This window comes from Magnolia sinica, chromosome 1 (assembly GCF_029962835.1).
Source record: "Magnolia sinica isolate HGM2019 chromosome 1, MsV1, whole genome shotgun sequence".
NCBI lineage: Eukaryota > Viridiplantae > Streptophyta > Magnoliopsida > Magnoliales > Magnoliaceae > Magnolia > Magnolia sinica.
This window is the reverse complement of record NC_080573.1, coordinates 12,531,940-12,555,905: the sequence shown is the minus strand read 5'-3', so window position 1 is coordinate 12,555,905 and position 23,966 is coordinate 12,531,940. Positions and strand designations below refer to the sequence as shown.

General features: G+C 38.2%; 1 non-coding gene across 1 annotated transcript; it reads right to left on the bottom strand.

The window, feature by feature from the left end:
- Window positions 1-15,741: 15,741 nt before the first annotated feature.
- LOC131221916 (small nucleolar RNA R71) lies at window positions 15,742-15,848 on the bottom strand. Its single transcript, XR_009159664.1, has one exon. It is a non-coding gene; the product is annotated as a small nucleolar RNA R71 (small nucleolar RNA).
- Between the last annotated feature and the right edge of the window lie 8,118 nt (window positions 15,849-23,966).

Here is a 23,966-nt window from a genome sequence, read left to right as displayed (position 1 = left end):
GCTAGTTTGTGTGTGGTCAACCATGGTGCTTATCTTTCATCAAACCCATTAATAAGGAATAACTCACCAGATGAAGAGAGGATACAAAAATCAAACTGATACAATCAAAATGGTCCATGTGAGTTTGTACTTGGCTCATCTTACATATATACTAGTCAAAATAATGGTTCTTACCTGATGGACAGTGAATTTTACTTGTACAACATGGTGGATTCTACGGTTAAAATAAAGGAATCTGATGGGTTTACCATACCAGGCTTTCAAGGGATAGGACAACATACTTAGGTTTCAAGGGAAAAAGTTGGAAATGAAGGATAAGACTACTTTTTGTACAATTCTACGAAAGTGAAATGAAGTGGATTAGGTGTTACCCTTACTGATAGGGCCCACCTTAATGATGTGTTGTATATCCATTCTGTCCATCCCTTTTTTAAAGCCTAATTTAGGATGTGGTCCTAAAAATTAAGCAGATCCAAATCTCAAGTGGACCACACCGTAGGAAATAGTGGTGATTGAATGCCCACCATTAAAAACTTCCTACGGCCTACAGTAATTCCCACTGTAATGTTTCTTTTTCATCGAACCCCTTGATGACCTAGATGAAAGGAAAATATAAACATCAGCTTGATCCAAAACTTTTGTCGTCATAAAAAGCTTTTAATGGTCATTCGCCACTATTTCTAATGGTGTAGTCCATTTGAGATTTGCATCTGTTTGAGTTTTGGGATCACATCTTAAAATGATCTGAAAAAACGCATGAACGGCATGGATGTACAAAATATTAATCAAAGTGGCCCCATACAGTAAAACTAACACCCATTAAGGTGTTACCCTGGTAACACCTAATCCGTTTCCCCATAGAACTGGATTAGGATAAAGAAAGCACTTTCCAACAAGGAAAAGTAGATGATGGCAATGGTTGGAAACCATGGGAAAACTAACTACTGCTGGAAGGTGGTTTGCTTTTATTAAAGGGAAGAGGACTGCGTGGTGGGCCACTTTGGTGGTATATTGACAACACCAAGTTCTATGGCCCTACCATGATGTATATGTTATATCTACACTGTTCATCAATTATGGCATGGGCTTAAAATTGAGGCATATCCAAAGATCAAGTGGACCATATATTGCAGAAAGCACTAGGGATAATGACTCGGACAGTTGAAACCCTCTTAGGGTACACCATGATATTTATTTGCTATCCAATTTGTTTCCAAGGTTACAAAGACCAGTACGAAGGGAAAACACAAATTTCAGCTTGATCCAAAACTTCTATGGCCCCTGCAAAGTTTTGGGTGGTAGGTGTTCAATCCCCATTGCCTTTTGTGGTGTAGTCTACTTGAGTTTTGGATCTGTCTCATTTTTGGGACCATGCCCTAAAATGATATTGTAAAATAGATGGATGGCATGGATGTAACATATATACCATGCTGGGCCATAAAACTTGGTAACATCAACACACCAAGGTGGAGCAATGCAATCAGCTTCGTCATTGGAGGGCCGGTTGGGATGGCTTTATTAGGTAAGGGGTTTTGTCGGAATGAAAAAAATAAAGAGAAATTAAGGACTGTGGACCCCACCTTCTAGCCAGCTGTTTTTATGAAAGAAGGCGAACTTTGTTTTGCATCTTAGACCTGCACGTGCTGAACCGAATTTCAGGACGAAAATACCCCTCCTTTCACGGAAACGGATTGGGTACTCCGCCTGCCACCAGCCAATGGCCGATGGTCAGTGGTCTGTGGGCCCCACTATGATGTATGATTTTCATCCATGCCGTCCATATACTTTTCCAGATCATTTTATGGAATGAGACCAAAATTGAGGTATATCCAATTCTCAAGTGTACCACATTACAGGAAACAGTGTTGAATGAGTGTCAACCATTAGAAACCTTTAGGGGCCCACTGTGATGTTTGTGAGAAATCCTCCCCGTCTAAGTTCATTCATATGGTCACAAAGACCTGGATGAAGAGGAAAAACAACTTTCATAATGATCCAAAACTTTTATAACCCCTAAAAGGGTTTCAATGGTAGACGTTTAATTCCCCACTGCCTTTTAGAGTGTGGTCCACTTGATAGTTAGATCTATCTTATTTTTTGTCTCAAGACTTAATATGAGTACGCCAAATAGATGGACAGTTTGGATATAACACAGACCTCATGATGGGACCCACATAAGTAACATAACATTAAAAAAAAAAAACTATAGACTGCAGTGGCCGTGCAGTATAGCTATGGTTATAATCCGTAGCTGTAGTGTATCTAAAGTAACAATTTTTTTGGCAAACTCGCTGGATAGTTCTGGACTTTTTTGATAATATCGAAAGCCTTTTGATATATCATAGGGCCTATAGCTACGGATTATAACCGTAGCCAGTCTATGCAAAATTTATGTTTATTTTTATTTTTTATTTTTTATTTTTATTTTTTTACATGAAGAACTTTATTCTACCTACAATATTCTCTAATATACATTTATATAAATATGTATATATAAGCATATAAATTTTTTTTTCTCTCTCTCTCTTTTTTTTTTTTTTTTTTTTACATTTCTTTCTTTATTCATTTAACAAGAATATCTTCTAAACCAGAATTAGTTACCTGACGTACCCTATATGATTTTGGGGTAGGAGAAGCTACTTTAGCCAACCAACCTGGTTATTTTTCAAGATTCCATCAGGTCGATGGTCGAAAATTTATTTCATTCACTTCGTGGTCAATTTCATTCATTTCATTTACTTCGCGATCAATTTTATGTTAGCTCCGCTCAATTTTCAGTTTGCCTCGCTCAATTTCATGTTTGCCCCGCTCAATTTCTAGTTTGCCCCGCTCAATTTCATGTTTGCCCCGCTCAATTTCTACTTTGCCCCGCTTAATTTCGAGTTTGCCCCGCTCAATTTTCAGTTTGCCCCGCTCAATTTCATGTTTGCCCCGCCCAATTTTCAGTTTGCCCCGCTCAATTTCTAGTTTGCCTTGCTCAATTTCTGTTATGGTGGGCCCTACAAAATTTTTAACGATGAAAATCAATTTTCCCACTGCTCTTTGTAGTGTGGTCCAGTTGATCTTTAGATATGATTCTTTTTTTATATATATAATGCTCCCAAATGATCTCGAAATATGGATGAACGTTGTGGATATAATAAATACAAAATTGTGGGGCCCATGTAACTTTGATCTCCTTTGAGCGGGGCGAACATGAAAATTGAGTAGGGCAAATTAGAAATTGAGCGGGGTAAAGTAGAAATTGAGCGGGGCAAACTAGAACTTGAGCGGGGCAAACATGAAATTGAGCGGGGTAAACATGTAATTGAGCAGGGCCAATGAGAAATTGAGCGGGGCAAACTAGAAATTGAGCGAGGCAAACATGAAATTGAGCGGGGCAAACACAAAATTGAACGGGATAAACTGAAAATTGAGCGGGGCAAACATGAAATTGAGCGGGGCCAACGAGTATATCTACTCCGTCCATCGATTTTTCCATCTAATATAAGAGGTTGAGCCCCAAATTGAAGCATATCAAAATATCAACTGGATCATACCACTGGAAACAGTGGGCATAATGATTTTTTAGTTTGCCCCGCTGATTTTCGAGTTTGCCTCGCTGATTTCATGTTTCCCCCGTTAAATTTCATGTTTGCCCTGCTCAATTTCTAGTTTGCCCACTCAATTTCATGTTTGCCCCGCTGATTTTCTAGGTTGCCCCGCTGATTTTTTAGTTTGCCTCGTTGAATTTCATGTTTTCCCCGCTGAATTTCATGTTTCCCTCGCTCATTTTTCAGTTTTTCCCGCTGAATTTCATGTTTGCCCCGCTCAATTTGCAGTTTTTCATGCTGAATTTCATGTTTTCCCTGTTGAATTTCATGATTTACCCTGCTGAATTTCATATTTTTTCCGCTGAAAATCAAGTTTGCCCCGATCAATTTCATGTTTTTCTCGCTGAATTTAATGTTTCCCCCGCTGAATTTCATGTTTGCCCCATTCAATTTCATGTTTGCCTCATTCAATGTCTAGGTTCTCTCCCTCACTGTCTAAGTTCCCTCCCACATATGGGGTTTTGGTGTATACATAATCCGATGAACATAATGTATTACAAATAAAACATCATTGTGGGGCGTAGCAAGCGTAATCGGATTGCGTACTGAGTTAGCCAGTACGCTCTCATTATACTAAGTAAACTCAGATGAGCCCACATTGAATGTATGTAGTATATCCATGGCGTCCATCCGTTCTTCCATCTAATTTTAGCGGTTTAGCCCCAAATTGAAGCATATCAAAAGATCAAGTGAATCATACCACGGGAAACAGTGTTGATTTGCTTGACATAGCCCAACCTGGCCTGCTGACAGCCCTAGATTTCACAATATATGTTTCTCTAGCACACCAATGTGGTTTCTATTTTTCTAATTAGAATGTTGAGTTTGAAAGTCACATTGAAACATTCAAAGAAGTTATGGAATGACTTTTCCATCTTCAAGGTTGCAGGCCCCATTGTTGTATCTTTTGTTGGTTTCTTGGTGACAGGAAGCTGTACACCTAACCATTAATGTTATTTTTGAAGACCCTAGAGTCTAGGAGTTACTGGCCAAACTTTACCAAAAAGGTATTTTTAGCACCTCATGTCATCCATTCATATATAATACAATTCAGAAAAACTTGTCTTTGTTAGGATTTTTTCTTACCCTTCGAAAAAAAAATGGTCCCCATTTTTCCATCTGTAGATTTTTCATCTGTATGTATAGTATAAGTTATCTAAATAGAAAGAAAGAAAAAAGTTGCAGTATCACTCACTGCTGCTGCTGCTAATATCAGAATCTTACATTGGACCACATGCATTAGATGGAAAAACTGAGCTTCCATGCTGTACTTGGATCTTCTTGTGAGAGAATTGCTATAGAACATTAACAATTCTATCCATATGTATAGTGTTAACATGCTGTTTCATATGTGTAGTGTAGAAACACTGTTTGCTGCTTTTATGTTGGTTTACACTGGATACTTTTTCTGGTCTATGTTGAGAAAATGTTAAAATTCTCTTGTGCTATATTTGAACGATAAGGACAACCAGAGTAGCATTAGTAGAATAACAAGAATATCATTAGTAGAAATAAAGCATGGAACAAATATGTTTTTAAAGAACATATTGCCCAAAGTACACTTTTTAGGTTATTAACTTGGAACAATTGAAGGACAACATGTTGAAGCAATATGGAAAACTACATCAGATTTCTATGGAAGTTATTAAATTTTAAGAAATCTATGATGGTAGAAACTTATGGCAGTTGCATGTGCATTTAAACTCACTTTCAACAACACATCTAATGGGTCTTAAGTACGAAACATACCTCTTAATGCAATGTACTTATTGGAACGAACATTTCGAGCATCATTCAAAGCATTCCTCAGAAGATCCATAAATTATTCCTTAGGGACACCTCCATAGTTTAGTAGTGAAATTAAAGTCTTATTTAGGTACGTTTTCCTTGGTTGATTGCTAAAAAATACAAGCACTAAAAGCAAACAAGGTACTGTACTATTATTCACACAGCAAATTCAAGAACACGTAACTCCAACGTCTCACCTTAATAAAATTTCAAATACTCCCAACAAAGATGGAATTTATTCATCTTCGCATCAATTCCTAGTGGGGATGACTAACATGGAGGGTGTGTACTGACATGGGTGTATACAACAAGCTAACCCTAAAATAAATTAAAAAAAAAAAAACACAACAAAAAATAAAATTACAAAATATGCAAATGTAGATATTATCGACATATCATCGATATTATCGACGTAAGTCAGTGATAATATCGACAATATGTCAATAATATCGAATCTGAATGACAATTGTCCAGTAAGAGTTACTGTATTTCCATAAAATGTCGATATATTGAGATATTATCGATATATTGACTTATCGATATATCGACATGTTGTAGATAATATCGATATATCGGCTATGGTACCTATTGCTACGGTTATAATCCGTAGCAATAGGTCTACAGTCATTACTCAACATTAGTTATCGATACTATCGATCATATCTCGATATTATCGATGACTTATGCTCGATACTATCGAACATATGTTGATAATATCGAAAATTCTTCCATTTTTTGAGTTTTGTTGCTGGACAATTTGGCATTCATTTTCGATATTATCAAACCATGGTCGACATTATCGACAATCTATGGCTACGGTTATAATCCGTAGCTATAGGTCTACGGTCATTTTCTCCTTCTCCCTCACATCTTTGCAGCCATTTGAATGCCTTCAAGAACTTCTGTGCTCATCATACGATGATGACAGTTTTTCTGGACCTTCAAAGAACTCGGGAAGAACAACACAATCATCCCCACCTAACTTTTCCATAGATAGGCTGTTCCCACTTGCTTCATCTTTGCAACCTGTGCATGATGTATCAGGTGCAGATTCACATGCTTCAGAATATGCCTCATCAGCATTTGCATGAGATTCTGTCTTACTGCAGTTGTATTTACAGACCTTAAGAACAGAATTAGTGCAATTCCTTAAAGGCGGACTACCGCTGATAGTCTGATGCTCAGCCCAACACTTTTTCCTCTGCTCAAATTGCTCTAATGCTTCAGAATATGCCTCATCAGCATTTTTTTTCTTTTTGAGAATTTTCGTATTAATTGAGAATCTTAATTAAAAAAATAAATTAAGAAATTTCAAATAATCGAAAATTTTGAACAAAATTAGCTGAGCTTCTTCTATTGGGAACTCATTCCCTTTTACCTATATATGTTGACTGTTGTGTTTGACACCTTAACAGACAAGCAAGTGGAGGCCTTTGGCTCTGTCCGGAAATGGATTGCAAACCTCCCAGAAATTCCTTTAGCCTGCATGAAAAAGGAAACCAAAACTATTGAGAAGCGGAATTGTACAATACTCTGACAGATTCAACATCCACACATCCACCGTGCTGAACAGGGCATAATTATAGTTTGGGGGCTACTTCCTCATACAAATACTAATGGAGGTTGTTGCAATTTGATTACCTCACTATTGAAATCCAATTTAGTTGTGTGTGTAACCACATCTTAGGTTCTTGAATGTTCTTTCATTAAATAGTTATTATTTGAAGATGCTGGTTGGATTCTCCTTCTATTTGCACTTGTTTTTATGATAAATAGATGGCATGAATTTCAACTTTGACATACAATGTTCATCTACTGCAGAAGCTCAACCTGGTGAACAGTGTGCTATTTATTGGTGGATGGGCTAAAATTGGTTTATACTATGAGACTGTGCAGGAGATTTTCAAGGTGTTTAACTGTTTTGCGATTTATGCTATTTTTATTTTTCTGACTTGATATCCACATTAGTTTTTAAAAAAAAGAAGAAAGAAAGTGCCGTTTGTGAATTATGATTATTACGAGTTACACATGACACACATGGACTATGGAAATCAATCCAGATTGTCCCAGTCATGGGCCCTTTTAATTAGATAGAGCATAGCAAAAGAAACCACACTAATTGGATTACTAGACCATCTGTTTTTCTTTTTCTCCACGAATTTCAGTTCCTCCTAAATCTAGGGTCCTAGACTAATATCCCAAGGAATTCCTGGAAAAAATCAGCAGGTACACCCAAAGTTTTCATTAGTTTAATTTGTGATTACTCATTATATCTGTCAAATCTAGGATCCTAGACTAATATCCCAAGGAATTCTTTCTTTCTTATTCTGGATCATTGCTGAAAAATGACTTATGGGTCAAAGGGACTGTCAAAATCGTTTGATTGGTCTGTCTAGGTAGCCCTATGCAATTGGGAGCACATAATTTGTAGAGCTGTGGGAGCACTGGACCATTTCTCTAATTAAATTTCAGTTTACTTAGTTCATAATTTCTGTGGTCAGATATCTCAAATACCAAAAGCATTAGTTGATGCATATAAGAAAGTAACAAGAACGTAGGAGGTAAAAGTGCACAAAAGATGTTCCAATGTCGCACAAAAAAAATTGCAACCAAAGGGCCGCGATCATTGGCAGATAAGATGGCGAATAGTGATTTTGATGGAGACATGTATTGGGTGTCAAGAAATCCAGAGGTTCGTAACCATTCCCTATTAGTTTATTAAGTAACATATGTTAGCACAAGTCTTTCTCAATATCATTCATTTTGGCACTTGATTTTTTCATGTCAATTAATTGGTGGACATGAACATGTTATTTCATTAACAAGTAAATGAGTTCCTCACTATATTAGTAAAATATTAAGTTTCCTCGTATGTCTTAGTTAAAAAATGCCCAATTGTTCTTTTCTCAAGTGTATTATTTAGGAATCTTTTTTCTTTGGAAGGATTTTCACAAGAATTAAGACAAGATCTCGGCTAACATAAAGGAGCGGGGCAAACATGAAATTGAGCGGGGGAAACTGGAAATTGAGCGGGGTAAATATGAAATAGAGCGGGGCAAACTAGGAATTCAGCGGGGCAAACTGAAAATTGAGCGGGGCGAACATGAAATTGAGAACCTTTCAAGTCCAAAGAAAAGTAGAGAATGCATTGGCTCCTTACCCCTAGCTCGAACATCAACCTCTAGAGTAAGGACAAGAAAAAAAATCTAATAGATCCTAAAAGGCTTCAAGTTGTCGATTAGAAGTTTTCAATACTTGACTCATACTAGCCTAAACATCTTGTATATTGTGGAATTACTTAACTAGCATATGCAATTTCTAAGTTAGATTCATCTACAAGTAGGGAAAAGGATTTTGTATCATTTGAAATGTATACTTGATCATGATATTTTTATGTGTGCTAAAGAATATAGTTTGCCTTGCTGAATTTTTGTTTGCTCTGCTCAATTTAATGTTTTCCCCGCAGAATTTCTAGTTTGCCTCGCTCAATTTCATGTTTCCCCCGCTGATTTTCTAAGTTACCCCGTTAATTTTTAGTTTGCCCCGCTCAATTTCATGCTTGCCCCGCTCAATTTCATATTTACTCCGCTCAATTTCATGTTTACCCCGCTCCTTTATGTTAGCCGAGATCTTGTCTTAATTCTTGTGAAAATCCTTCCAAAGAAAAAAGATTCCTAAATAATACACTTGAGAAAAGAACAATTGGGCATTTTTTATCTAAGACGTACAAGGAAACTTGATATTTTACTAATATAGTGAGGAACTCATGTACTTGTTAATGAAATAACATGTTCATGTCCACCAATTAATTGACATGAAAAAATCAAGTGCCAAAATGAATGATATTGAGAAAGACTCGTGCTAACATATGTTAACATATTTCATGCTTGACCCGCTCAATTTCATGTTTGCCCCGCTCAAGACCGTGACAACCTGAGTGAACCTGACCCCATCTCACGTTGGGCCAGTTGATCCAAACCCAAGTTGTAGTGAGGGGTAGGTTGGGTTGGGTTAAGGACAACTTGAGCCCAACATGACCTCTAGAGGACCCAAAATGACCTCAGGCCTTTGGTATCCACAAAGTTCAACTGCTTTATGGGTTCCTTTTCTCCTCCACTTGACACTTTGGTTATTGAGAACTCTTCCGGATATGGTTTGTTGGAGCCAAAGGGAGAACACTTTGGTTATTGGGATTTACATATATGATTTACAAGGGCATGCTTGAGTTGAGTATAGGGTTTGTGCACGTGTTTTGCTGTGGTTATCGGGAGAATGGTGACCTCTAATCAGTTCTCAGGTGTCCCTTAGACTATCATGATCTTGAATCACATTTTGGGTTCCCATAACATGAAATTGTGGTTAACATCCTACGATTTACAATTCAGGTTCTATAATCTGATTCATTTATCATGGAAATCGAATTAGTCCTTAGTTTGATCTTTGTTTGATAGGCATCCCACAAGATTTGTACAATTTACTTCACTAAAAGAAGGGATGGCATGGGGATCTCATGAGATGGCAGTGGACTGTCGAGCTTCTAGGCCTGTCTTGTTGTTGACTGGGATTTGGCCTCGGTCTACAACAGATTTACATGTTGTTGTCTATTTTCTCTTTGATAGATGCAAATAGTTACACTCACACTATCAGTTTAGATTTTGTTATAGTGTCATAATTCATTTTTTAGACTGTTAGACATTCATTTTCTGTCATATCCTTTATTTATGGAAGAGATCTTAATGTCGACAGAGATCTTACAAGTTAAGGCTTGAAAGGTTATATAACGATCAGATTTTTTCTTCTAAAGTTTGTAGCTGAAAGATCTATTCTCAGTTGCATTTTGTCAATTGTTTTGCAGTGCAAGTTTGATCATTGCACCATATCATATTGTCATGAGTTTCTAAAGCAGATTTTTGTTGAGTTTCATCTTGTTCCACTAGCAAGTGCTTCCGTCGCAAAGGTTCATGTTGTTCACATGCATGATGGCAAAAAAGTTGTGGTAAAGGTAATTTTTTGGGGTTCTTCCATTTGCATAGGCAACTAGAGCTTCAAACTTCAGATTGAAAATCTCTATGGCATAAATTTGGAACTTTTCATATTAAAGGTTATATTCTCTATGGTGTTTTAATGCTTTGTTTCTTTCTTTTTTTTCTTTTTTGTTTTGTTTTACTTTATTTATTTATTTATTTTTGCATTAGGTGTGAAGAAGAAAGTTGATAAAGTAATAGTACTTGTGGGGAAAAGAGAGGAGAAAATGACCGTAAACCTATACCCCGCTCAATTTCATGTTTGCCACGTTCAATTTCTAGTTTGCCCCACTCAATTTCATGTTTGCCCCGCTCAATTTTCAATTTGCCCCGCTCAATTTCATGTTTGCCCCGCTTAATTTTCATGTTCGCCCCGCTCAAAGGAGATCAAAGTTACATGGGCCCCACAGTTATGTATTTATTATATCCACAACGTTCATCCATATTTTGAGATCATTTGGGGGCATTATTTTTTTTAAAAAAGAGAATCATATCCAAAGATCAATTGGACCACACCACAAAGAGCAGTGGGAAAATTGATTTTCACCGTTAAAAATTTTGTAGGGCCCACCATAACATATATTTTCCATCCAATCTATTCATAAGGTCACAAAGACCTGGATGAAGAGGAAAAACAAATTTCATAATGATCCAAAACTTATATGACCCCTAAAAGGGTTTCAATAGTAGACGTTCAATCCTTCACTGCCTTTTACAGTGTGGTCCACTTGATAGCTAGCTTCTTTTTCTTTTTTTTTTTTGTTGTAATTCCTGGTTCATGATTGGTTGAATTCCCCAAGTAATGACCTTAAAATTTGATGTTTGGCTAGTTCAATTGCATTTCAAGTTCATTGAAATTCATGTTAGGCTAGATCAATTGCATTTCAATTATGTGTTAGGCTAGTTCAATTGTATTTCAAATTCATTGAAATTCATGTTACCCTCGCTGAATTTTCAGTTTTTTTTTTAATATATATAAAACCGCTAAATTTCATGTTTGCCCCGCTGAATTTTCAGTTTGCCCTGCTCAATTTCTAGTTTGCCCTGCTTAATTTCCAGTTTGCCTCGCTGAATTTCATGTTTGCCCTGCTCATTTTCATGTTTGCCCCGTTGAATTTCATGTTTGCCCTACTGAATTTCTAGTTTGCCCCGCTAAATTTCATATTTGCCCCACTGAATTTCATGTTTGCCTCGTTCAATTTCCAGTTTGCCCCACTCAATTTTTAGTTTGCCCCATTGAGTAGCAAGCGTAATTGGATTGCGTACTAAGTTAGTAAGTACGCTCCCATCGTACTGAGTAAACTCAGTTGGGCCCACATTGAATGTATGTAGTATATCCATGTCGTCCATCCGTTTTTCCATCTAATTTAAAGGGTTGAGCCCCAAATTGAAGCATATCAAAAGATCAAGTGGATCATACCACGGGAAACAGTGGGCATAATGATTTCCACCGTTGAAACCATATTAGGCCCAACAGTGATGTTTGTTTATTATGAAGCATGTTCATAAAATGATTTAAACGCTAAGTCCTTGTTAAATTCAAGAGTAACTAATCAAATAACAAGCCTTTCTTGTTGCATGATAATATAGAGGATTGTTACTAAAAATTCAAAATAACTTGAAAGAGTTATGGTGTAATATGCATATTGTGGCATGTCACATCTCAACTTGATAGGTATCATTTTTGCATTGATTAGTGGATATTGTTAATACTTCTCAACTTGATTCGAAATTTTTTAAAATGATTTTGCAATGGAATTGGATGGTATGTGTTGTTTGGAATTGGATTAAATCCACTATCTAAATCAGTCCTATATGCATGCATAATTTCATTTTGAAATTACATTGATTCACGAGGTGTAGTGGGTTTTTACTCTACATCGTATCCTACACTATTGCTACTGAAATGATGTCTTGGGTTTGTTGCAATTGTGAAAATGATATATTTCCCGAGATTTGCCCATTCTCTCGGTGATCAGGGTCAAATATTGCATATCAGACCCCAGTAATTACCAGATTTTACGTATATGATAATGCTTAATGGAGTATTTTAATTGTATTTTTGTTACAGGATGAAGTCAGGAGCGTTAACTGAAAGATGATGTTAAGAACATGGATTTGGCACTCCAAAATTACCAGAGCACGGGATGGACTCCAGAAAACCAATAGCGAAGATTTTACACGCCTGGGATTGAGGAAAGCAAGGCAAAAGGGGTTCGAAAAGGGTCCAGAATGCAAGATCACATGTTTTCCGCCATCCGATAAACTCGAAACTTCATACACGTGATGGGGACCATAATTTAACCGTACATATTAAATTTCAGCCATTGAAGATCTCGGGAAGTGGTCTAACGGCCAGATCAGCCCCTTAATTCATTAAGTGGGGCCCGCTGGATATCTGGATATACATCAATTTTGGTCCTGACGGTGGAAATAATATGATAAAAAGGATGGACGGTGCAGATTTCTCAAAAGTATCACAGTGGACCCCACCTTGGGTGACATGTGCATGGTGCACATGTGCACTGCATGTGCACCGAACGAGCATAAGTCGGTCAGCAGCGTTGACCCGACTTCATCCCTTCAAAAAACGGAATTTTCCGTTTCCAGCGCCGCAACGGGCGGAAAGGCATTTTTTTTACGGACCACTGTGGGCCCCACCGGTAACACGTACGGCCGATCCGAGCCGTCCATCGTGTAGATGGGTTCGAGAACTACAAAACCATGCTGATGTTCCACTCCCATATGTGCACATGTGTTCGGTACAGAGGACACAAGCAAGCTGCCCCATGACGTCCAGAACGAAAACAGCATGATTCCTTCTTTGGGCCGCGTCCACGCAAGTTCAAAACCATCCATCTTTGAACGAAATCTCGTCCTCTATCCAATGGACGGGGTGGATTTCCCCGAAAACGCTTATGTGGGGCCCACCGAGCATCGCGGCGCCGGACGTGCGAAGGCTTACGCACGTCCGCGAAGAGCTGACTTCCGGGCGGTTGTGGCCCACCATCTTCGATCAGATGGAAGATCTGATCCGTCCATCGTGTAGAAGGCTTCGAGAGCTTCAAAACCATGTTGATATTCCTCGCCCATGCGTACACACGTGTGCGGTACAGAGGCCAAAAGTAGACTGTCCCGGGACGTTCAAAACTGAGTTTTTTTGAGATTTCTTCTGTGGGCCGCGCTAATGGATCTTCAAAACCACCCATTCTTGACTAAAATTTCGTCCTGAATCCAATAGACGGGGTGGATTTTTCAGAAAATACCTCTGTGGGGCCCACCGATCACGGCTGCGAAAATTTGTACTCCGAGTCCTTCTACGACTCTGCCACCGACCCCAGCCATCCAGCAGCTATAAAAGGGGAGTTTTGGACGTGAGAAAGGCATTCAGAACCAGGGGATTCCAGATCTGGAGCAAGGAAGAGAAGAAAGAGAAGAAAGAAGAGAGAGAGAGAGATTGTTTGGTTTGATATTTTTTTTCATGAATTTTATTTAATATTTTTTATGGATTTTATGGGTCACTAATCTCTCAGCTAGGGCTGAGATGAAGCCCTTAATTTGATCAGCTCTTGTGTTGGTTGATTTACTTTGAAGTTCAATTAATTTGTTTCTTTCTCTAAGTGGGCTTTATGGGTTTAAATTCTATACTTCTCCATCTATGAACTTGATTAAAGTATATATATGGATGTTGTTTGGATGCTTATTATAGGTGCTTGTGTCTGATCAAGAACAAGTTTCCTATAGAGGAAGAAACAGGGTGCTTTAATGAATGTACATTCCATGTACCCGACCAAGGATATGGGATATGTCATTCATGGCATTGCTTAAAGGAATTAGACAGTTTGTATGCCCGATTAAGGACACAGATTGTTCTTTCTCTATTTAAGTGGTATCAATCTAGATCAAGGTGAATCAATAGACAAAACAAGGGTTAGGATAATTAGGGGTGGATTCGAAAGTCCTAGTGCTCTCTCTCTGATTGAATTTTCTTCCCTGTTCTTAATTAATTAATTTTCATAAAATTGTGCTTAGTAATTCATTCCATTATTTGTTGGATTAGTTAAGGAGAATCATAGATTTGAATTGTGACGACCAGTCCTCGTGGGAACGATCTCGTAATACGTACCGTATCTGCATTTGATTCGTATACTTGCGAGTTTAAAAATCATTTAAATCATGTTGGTTTAAATAAAACATCAAGTTTTTGGCGCCGTTGCCGGGGACTGTTTCGGTCCAATTAGATTTAAGATTCTCTCTTATCATAATTCATAGTCTTAGGTTTTTTTTACTAACTTTAGGTTAAATTTTTATTTTTAGAAACTAACCTATTTCCTGTTTTGTAGGGACCTGACATAAACTACTAATTTGGTAATCTCTTTCCAAATTTTCTATTTTCAATTTTTTTTCTAATTTCTATTTTTAGAATTAAGGTTTTATTTTTTTTAGAAAGTTTCTACTTCTAGGCTATTTTATTTTATTTTTAGAAATTTCCTATTTTCTAATTCTAGATTCTGATTCTTCTTTCAAGTAACTTTCTATTTTCTAGTTTTAGAAATAATTTTTTCCCTTTTTGGAAACTAACTTAGTTTTTATTTCTAAGATTAGAAACCTTTTTTTTTTTAGAAATTAACCGTTGCTTAGGATTTTTATTTTATTTTATTTTTTTCTAGCATTATTTTAGTAAATTTAATTTATTTTTATTTTCGTTTTGTTTACAGGAATTAAGGAAGGAAGCTGCTAAATAACATTGTCTTCAAAAGGAGGAGCTCTCAAATCTACAGACATTCATCATCTCCTTTGCCGGGTTCTTCTTTCCAATTCTCATTTACATAGCTTTTTCTTGTTTTAAAATCTCATAGTTTATGCTAGGACGTAGATCTCTGAATATAGAACTAGCACCGTTTGATCCTGAGATTGAAAGAACAATTCGTGAAAGATTGAGAAATAATCCTGTTGAAATGGCGAATGAGACTGAAGTTAAAGCTCTCAAAGATTATTCAGCTCCTGTCCAATTTAATGCGCCTTCATGCATAGTGTTGCCAACCACTACGGCAACACACTTTGAACTTAAACCTGGAGTCATACAATTGTTGCCATCCTTTTATGGATTGGACAAGGAGGACCCATATCATCATGTGAAAGAATTCTTAAACATTTGCTCCACCTTTAAGTTCCAAAACTTCTCAGACGATTCGATCCGCCTACGCATGTTTCCTTTTTCTTTGAAGGATAAGGCGAAAGCATGGTTGAATTCTCTAGAAGTTGGATCTATCACTACATGGGACCAACTGTCTAAGAAGTTCTTAAACAAGTTCTTCCCCGTTCACAAAACCAATGCCCTCCGTAGAGAAATTACTAACTTCACACAAAAAGAGGGCGAGCACTTTCATGAATGTTGGGAAAGATGGAAGGACTTGCTTCTTAAATGTCCTCACCATGGTTTTGAGAAGTGGCAACAAGTTCAATACTTCTATGACGGTCTGACACCACAGAACCGTCGCATGGTTGATGCCACCAGTGGAGGGTCATTCATGACCAAAAGTGATGTCGAAGCGTGGAACTTTTTTGAAACCTTGTGCGAAAATTCCCAGCAATGGGATTATTCAAATAGAGGTGACAGAAGTCCCCAACCACAAAAGAGAGGTGGTATATATGAGATAGGAGTCATGCCAGAGCTGAGTGCCAAGCTTGATAACCTGACAAAGAAAGTTGATGCTCTGGTATTAAATAATGGACCACCACAAACCGCTCAAGTCGAGGCATATGCCACATGTTCTAGTCCTGCCCATCCTATGCAGTCTTGTCCATCTGGTGCAGCATTCCCAGAACTTCTCTCTGAACAAGTTCATGCTATGAACACTTTTCACAAATCTGGGAATGATCCTTACTCGAACACATACAACCCAGGGTGGGCTAGACATCCAAATTTTTCTTGGGCAAAAGGACCACAACAAGGAGGACCATCTGGAAATCCTCCTATGCAACCTTACTCCCAAGTGGGCAATCAACAACCTCAGCAGTTCTCACAATATCAACAAGGCCTACACAATCAAGGAAACCATCTCTTGAGGATACACTCCATCTTTTCATGCGAGTTCTCTCCAATTCCAAAAAGACACCCAACAAACCTTCCTGGCCCCAGGAAAGCTTACATGCAAATGCACAATCCATTGCCAAGTGGAAGTACAATTGGGTCAACTAGCCGCCACATTGAGTGAGAGAGAGAAGGGCAAGCTCCCTAGCCAACCCGAGGCTAATCCAAAGGGACAAGATGAGATTGGCTCTAATTCCAACCAAGGGCAATATCATGAGCAGGCCAAATCGATCACTACCCTTAGGTCAGGCAAGCAGATTGATAACAGAATAGAGATGTCTGGGGATGAATCAAATTCTAAAACAGAAGATCAAGATGAAGCAGAGAACCATACCAATGCATCCAAAGTCCAAAAGCTCTCTAACTCTCCAAGAGCCACTAATGTGCCACCTTATGTGCCCAAAGCATCCTTTCCTCAACGTCTGGCACCAATAAAGAAAAGAAATAACTTTGATGAAAACTTGGATGTGTTTCAAAAGTGCAAGTCAACATCCCGTTGCTTGACGCTATCAAGCAAGTCCCTGCTTACGCTAAGTTTCTTAAAGATTTATGCACTCAAAAGCGTAAGCAAAATGTTCATAAGAAAGTCTTCCTTGCAGAGCGCTCAGCTCCATGATTCAACATAACACCCTCCTAAATTTAGGGATCCAGGAGCTCCCACCATTTCTTGCGGCATAGGAGATCATACGATCGGGCAGGCATTACTTGAGTTAGGGGCGAGTGTCAATTTGATACCATATTCGGTTTATGAGCAGCTATGACTTTGTGAGTTGAAACCGTATTAGGTAAGATTACAACTAGCCTATAGATCTGTCAAGGTGCCCCGGGGTGTTATTTAAGTTGTGTTAATCCAGGTTGTTAAATTTTATTTTCCAGTGGATTTCATAGTTATAGATACTCAGCCGGTCCAGAATCTTCATAGTTAGATTCCAGTCATTTTGGGTCGTCCATTTTTGGCCACATCTAATGCTATTATCAATTGCAGGAATGGAGTTATGAAATTGTCCTTTGGTAACATGAATATTAAACTCAATGTTTTTAATGCAGAACAACAACCCTCAGATTTGGATGACATATTTGAAGTGGACATGATCGAGAGCCTTGTGCAGGACTCCTTCCGTACATCTTTCGAAGATCCTCTTGAGACCTGCTTAGCACAATCGGGCATGGATTTTGACATTGATAGTCCCATCCATGAAGTCAATGCATTGCTCGACTCTACTCCTATATTGGAGACTGAAAAATGGAGAGCGAAAGTGGAACCTCTTCATCCCTCTGAGACTCTTCCTGACAGCACAGTTTGTAACTCTGAGAAGACAAAGGCGAGCAGGCTGCTTAATGTTCTTAGAGCATATAAGGCAGCAATTGAACGGAAGATAGTGGAAATACAGGGAGTATGCCCCACGATATGTATGGATCATGCTGTGGAAATGTCGCATAACATGCAAAGGAAGCGTGATCCTAACATAGAAGAAGTCGTTCGAGCAGAAGTCCTTAAATTATTTGACGACAGTGTCAGTTGCCTTATTTCAGATAGCACAGTTCATGGGAACTCACGTCACTTGTCTGGGATCGGTTAATGAAAGTGTTGAGGTAATTTCTTTGGCGGACCCTGGTTATAAAGATTATTTCATTCATGGTCCGTTCTTGTCTGGCTGAAGACGTTAAACTTAGCGCTCATGGGAGGCAACCCAGCCTTTTGCTTTATTGTATTGCTTTTTATTTCATTCATTTTCATTTTTCTGAGTTAGTTACTTCAATGTTTGTGGGTAACATTACTGCAAACCCTCACGAGACTACAACTCGTCCACTAGGGGTAACCTAGGGGTTTAAAGGCTTGTTGCATGCGCTAAATGCAATCGAGAGCACCTGCGAAAGTGGTATAGGTAGGATCTTCTTTTCTTTTTCTTTTTGTTATTTTCGCTTCTGTTAATTTCTCTCTTGCCCTAACTTGCTCTTACATTGATAATTTTGGGAAGCCTCTTGATTCTCCGTCCAGGTACTATCTTTCCCTCATTTCTCTTTTATTATTCGTTGTCCCATGTGCATCGCATGATTATTTCTTTTACATTGAGGACAATGTAGATTTTAGGTTGGGGGTGGGAGATTAGGTTACCTAATCAGTATTTTCTTGGTCTTGAGCAAAATTTGTGAAAATTTTAAAATTTTTTCTGGAATTTCTATTGAATTCAAAGTGATTTTGAAGGATAGTTGTGATTTTACCATTATAAGCTACATGATGTTGGTAACTAATGACTCTTGGATTCGGCCATCTGCTTGATTTCACAGTCCATTTTGATTTGTTAATCCATGATTAGACGTTGTAAACATTGATTGAGTCATGATTTCACATATCACATCTCGCACACATTAAGCTTTCGGCTCGATGATTAACTTGGTGTAAAAGAAGAATTAAAAGGCTAAGTCACATAATCTTCACCATAGGTTTGCTCCCTATAGGTATAGATTTGATTCTCCATAGTTGACTTATAAAAAATGAGGCGACGAGTTTTCGCCATCGGTTTGCTCCCTATAGGTAAGAATTTGATTCCCCTCATTTGCGTTAATGCTCATAAAGAAAATCAAAGGCTGGTAAAATTAAAAATTAATCTGTGAGATAAGTGTTGGTTTCAAGCTTGGTTGTCACAAATTACCAATGATATCATGAGATTGACAATTGGATCTCTTAATGTTTGTAAGTCGAGACTACACTTTACATTCATGGAGCTCGATGTTCAGAAATGTTCTAATTAATGGATTAATATGTTGAACTCGATTATGAAGTTTATTGTGAGCTTGATTTCAGGAGAAAATTCTACTTACCATTCATGAATCTTAGAATTTTCACATCTCAACTGTCTGTTCACAAGTTACTTGAGTTACAGGAATCATCTTTTATTTCTAAAATTATTTTTAGCATACTTTGCTCGGGACTAGCCAAAAGCTGGTTGGGGTTTGTGATCCGGGTCAAATATTGCATATCAGACCCCCGTAATTACCAGATTTTACGTATATGATAATGCTTAATGGAGTATTTTAATTGTATTTTTATTACAGGATGAAGTCAGGAGCGTTAATTGAAAATTGATGTTAAAGGCATGGATTTCATGATCCAAAATTACCAGAGCACGGGATGGACTCCAAAAAACCAATAGTGAAGATTTTACACGCCTGGGATTGAGGAAAGCAAGGCAAAGGGGCTCGAAAAGGGTCCAGAATGCAAGATCACATGTTTCCCGCCATCCGATCAACTCGAAACTTCAGACACGTGATGGGGACCATAATTTAACCGTACATATTAAATTTCAGCCATTGAAGATCTCGGGAAGTGGTCTAACGGCCAGATCAGCCCCTTAATTCATTAAGTGGGGCCCGCTGGATATCTGGATATACATCAATTTTGGTCCTGACGGTGGAAATAATATGATAAAAAGGATGGACGGTGCAGATTTCTCAAAAGTATCACAGTGGACCCCACCTTGGGTGACATGTGCATGGTGCACATGTGCACTGCATGTGCACCGAACGAGCATAAGTCGGTCACCAGCGCTGACCCGACTTCATCCCTTCAAAAAACGGAATTTTCCGTTTCCAGCGCCGCAACGGGCGGAAAGGCGTTTTTTTTACGGACCGCTGTGGGCCCCACCGGTAACACGTACGGCCGATCCGAGCCGTCCATCGTGTAGATGGGTTCGAGAACTACAAAACCATGCTGATGTTCCACTCCCATATGTGCACATGTGTTCGGTACAGAGGACACAAGCAAGCTGCCCCATGACGTCCAGAACGAAAACAGCATGATTCCTTCTTTGGGCCGCGTCCACGCAAGTTCAAAACCATCCATCTTTGAACGAAATCTCGTCCTCTATCCAATGGACGGGGTGGATTTCCCCGAAAACGCTTATGTGGGGCCCACCGAGCATCGCGGCGCCGGACGTGCGAAGGCTTACGCACGTCCGCGAAGAGCTGACTTCCGGGCGGTTGTGGCCCACCATCTTCGATCAGATGGAAGATCTGATCCGTCCATCGTGTAGAAGGCTTCGAGAGCTTCAAAACCATGTTGATATTCCTCGCCCATGCGTACACACGTGTGCGGTACAGAGGCCAAAAGTAGACTGCCTCGGGACGTTCAAAACTGAGTTTTTTTGAGATTTCTTCTGTGGGCCGCGCTAATGGATCTTCAAAACCACCCATTCTTGACTGAAATTTCGTCCTGAATCCAATAGACGGGGTGAATTTTCCAGAAAATACCTCTGTGGGGCCCACCGATCACGGCTGCGAAAATTTGTACTCCGAGTCCTTCTACGACTCTGCCACCGACCCCAGCCATCCAGCAGCTATAAAAGGGGAGTTTTGGACGTGGGAAAGGCATTCAGAACCAGGGGATTCCAGATCTGAAGCAAGGAAGAGAAGAAAGAGAAGAAAGAAGAGAGAGAGAGAGATTGTTTGGTTTGATATTTTTTTTCATGAATTTTATTTAATATTTTTTATGGATTTTATGGGTCACTAATCTCTCAGCTAGGGCTGAGATGAAGCCCTTAATTTGATCAGCTCTTGTGTTGGTTGATTTACTTTGAAGTTCAATTAATTTGTTTCTTTCTCTAAGTGGGCTTTATGGGTTTAAATTCTATACTTCTCCATCTATGAACTTGATTAAAGTATATATATGGATGTTGTTTGGATGCTTATTATAGGTGCTTGTGTCTGATCAAGAACAAGTTTCCTATAGAGGAAGAAACAGGGTGCTTTAATGAATGTACATTCCATGTACCCGACCAAGGATATGGGATATGTCATTCATGGCATTGCTTAAAGGAATTAGACAGTTTGTATGCCCGATTAAGGACACAGATTGTGCTTTCTCTATTTAAGTGGTATCAATCTAGATCAAGGTGAATCAATAGACAAAACAAGGGTTAGGATAATTAGGGGTGGATTCGAAAGTCCTAGTGCTCTCTCTCTGATTGAATTTTCTTCCCTGTTCTTAATTAATTGATTTTCATAAAATTGTGCTTAGTAATTCATTCCATTATTTGTTGGATTAGTTAAGGAGAATCATAGATTTGAATTGTGACGACCAGTCCTCGTGGGAACGATCTCGTAATACGTACCGTATCTGCATTTGATTCGTATACTTGCGAGTTTAAAAATCATTTAAATCATGTTGGTTTAAATAAAACATCACTCGGTATTTTAGTGAGAAATAAAGCATGGAAATGTTAATTAGGTAACAAATGCAAACATATCACATTAGTCTAAAACAATCAGAGGAATCACATAAACAGAGTCATATAGCAACAAACTTAGAAACAGATTAACACAAACTTCAATAGCTTTTAGTATTCCAGTCGGATCTACAGTTACCATAAAATAGTAACACTCACTGGTATGAAACTTTCCTCCCCTGAGACTTTTCAATTCTTCTATCATTATCACTGATAAGTGAGCTTTCAAATACGGTACATCAAGAGGAATTCCACAGAGAATCATTCTCAACGCAAGAAAATCATCCATGTCTCTGTGATTCAATACAGCTACAATTGTAAGGACTAGTAATTAGTGAAATTTATCATAGAGGGTGTCAAAAATATTTTCCTAAAGAATAAATTGCCCAAACACTTTTTACTTTTTAGGTAATTCAGCTGGAACAAGTGGATGACAACATGTTCAATTTCCTATTTGACCTGCTCAAACAAGTGGATGACAACATGTTGAAGCAATATGAAAAAAGTACAATGATTAGTAAATCAATTGTTTTTGTCATTCCTTTGAATTTTAGATGTTCCAATTGTGCAACTATACAGTTCCTTGTTTGATATTTATTTGTCAACACATCAATGAACAATATCTTCAATAGGATGTATCAATGATACAAGTAGGCACTAATTTTGAGTAGGGAGGCGGACCTAAATTTACAAATGTCATGTGAGACTCAACCATAGATAGATTTTCAACTAGCATCAAGTTCGGATTTGGTGTTGTAGAAAGTCACATGATCCACTACTTCTCGCTCAATTTCTAGTTTGCCCCACTAAATTTCATGTTTGCCTCGCTGAATTTCATGTTTGCCCCGCTGAATTTATAATTTGCCCTACTCAATTTCTAGTTTGCCCCGCTCAATTTTCAGTTTGCCCCGCTCAATTTCATGTTTGCCTCGCTCAATTTCATGTTTGCCCCGCTCAATTTCTAGTTTGCCCCGCTCAATTTCATGTTTGCCCCGCTCAATTTCTAGTTTGCCCCGCTCAATTTTTAGTTTCCCCCACTGAATTTATAGTTTACCCCGCTTAATTTTCAGTTTGCACCGCTCAATTTCATGTTTGCCCTGCTCAATTTCGAGTTTGCCTCGCTGAATTTCTTGTTTGCCCCGCTGAAATTTGTGTTTTGTCTCGCTTAATTTCTTGTATGCCCCACTGAAATTCATGTTTGCCCCGCTCAATTTCTAGTTTGGCCTGCTAAAATTCGTGTTTGCCCTGCTCAATTTCATGCTAGGATCGCTCAATTTAATGTTTGCCCATCTTAATTTCATGGTAGATAAGGTCAATTTAATGTTTGCCTCGATAAATATAATGCTAGGATCGCTGAATTTAATGTTTGCCTAACTCAATATTATCCTATGCTCGCTCAATTTACAGTTTGCCCATTCAATATCCATGCAATGCTAGCTCGATTTAATGTTTGCCCCGCTGAATTTCATGTTTGCCCTACTCAATTTCCAGTTTGCCCCACTCATTTTCCAGGTTACCCCGCTGAATTTCCAGTTTGCCCTACTCATTTTAGGCACAAACAATGAAATTGTATTAAAATTTACCCAATTCTAACAAGGACTTGATTGACAAGACAAGAATAATGGAATTGTTCTAGACATTATAAAATGAAAAACCATTGTTGTTAAATGCGATCACATATGCGCATAATATGGATCAGATCTCAAATACCATCATGGGATATGCAATCTCAGCAAGTACGCTATGATATACTTTGATATGCAACTAATATGCAATCACATATGTGAGTACGTGATGGCATATTGCATATGTAATCACATATTTCTCAACAGTAAAAAATATGACCATTGGGAGTAATCTTTTTTATTTTTTTTTTGCAATGTGGGACACTTTTGCTTATAAATAGGCACTCATATCCCCTCCATTTTCATTAATCTTGACTCTAAAGCTCTCATTCTTTCTCTCTTACTCTAATCTCTCTACAACTATTTCAAGTTTCTCCCTATTACTTTTCATTTTCCATTTACAAATTTGAACATTTCCAAGACCATTCAAGATTCAAGAATACTATCCAAGATGAAGATTCATCATTTGAGTATCTAAGATTGGGCTTCAAATTTAAAGTTTAAAGTTGAAGCGTTCAAACATCGAAGATAAAGATTCAACAATTAAGATCATTGCATTTCTTCCATTTTCTTTTATAGTTTTATTTCTCATTCACTCATTCATAGGCAAGTCTTCC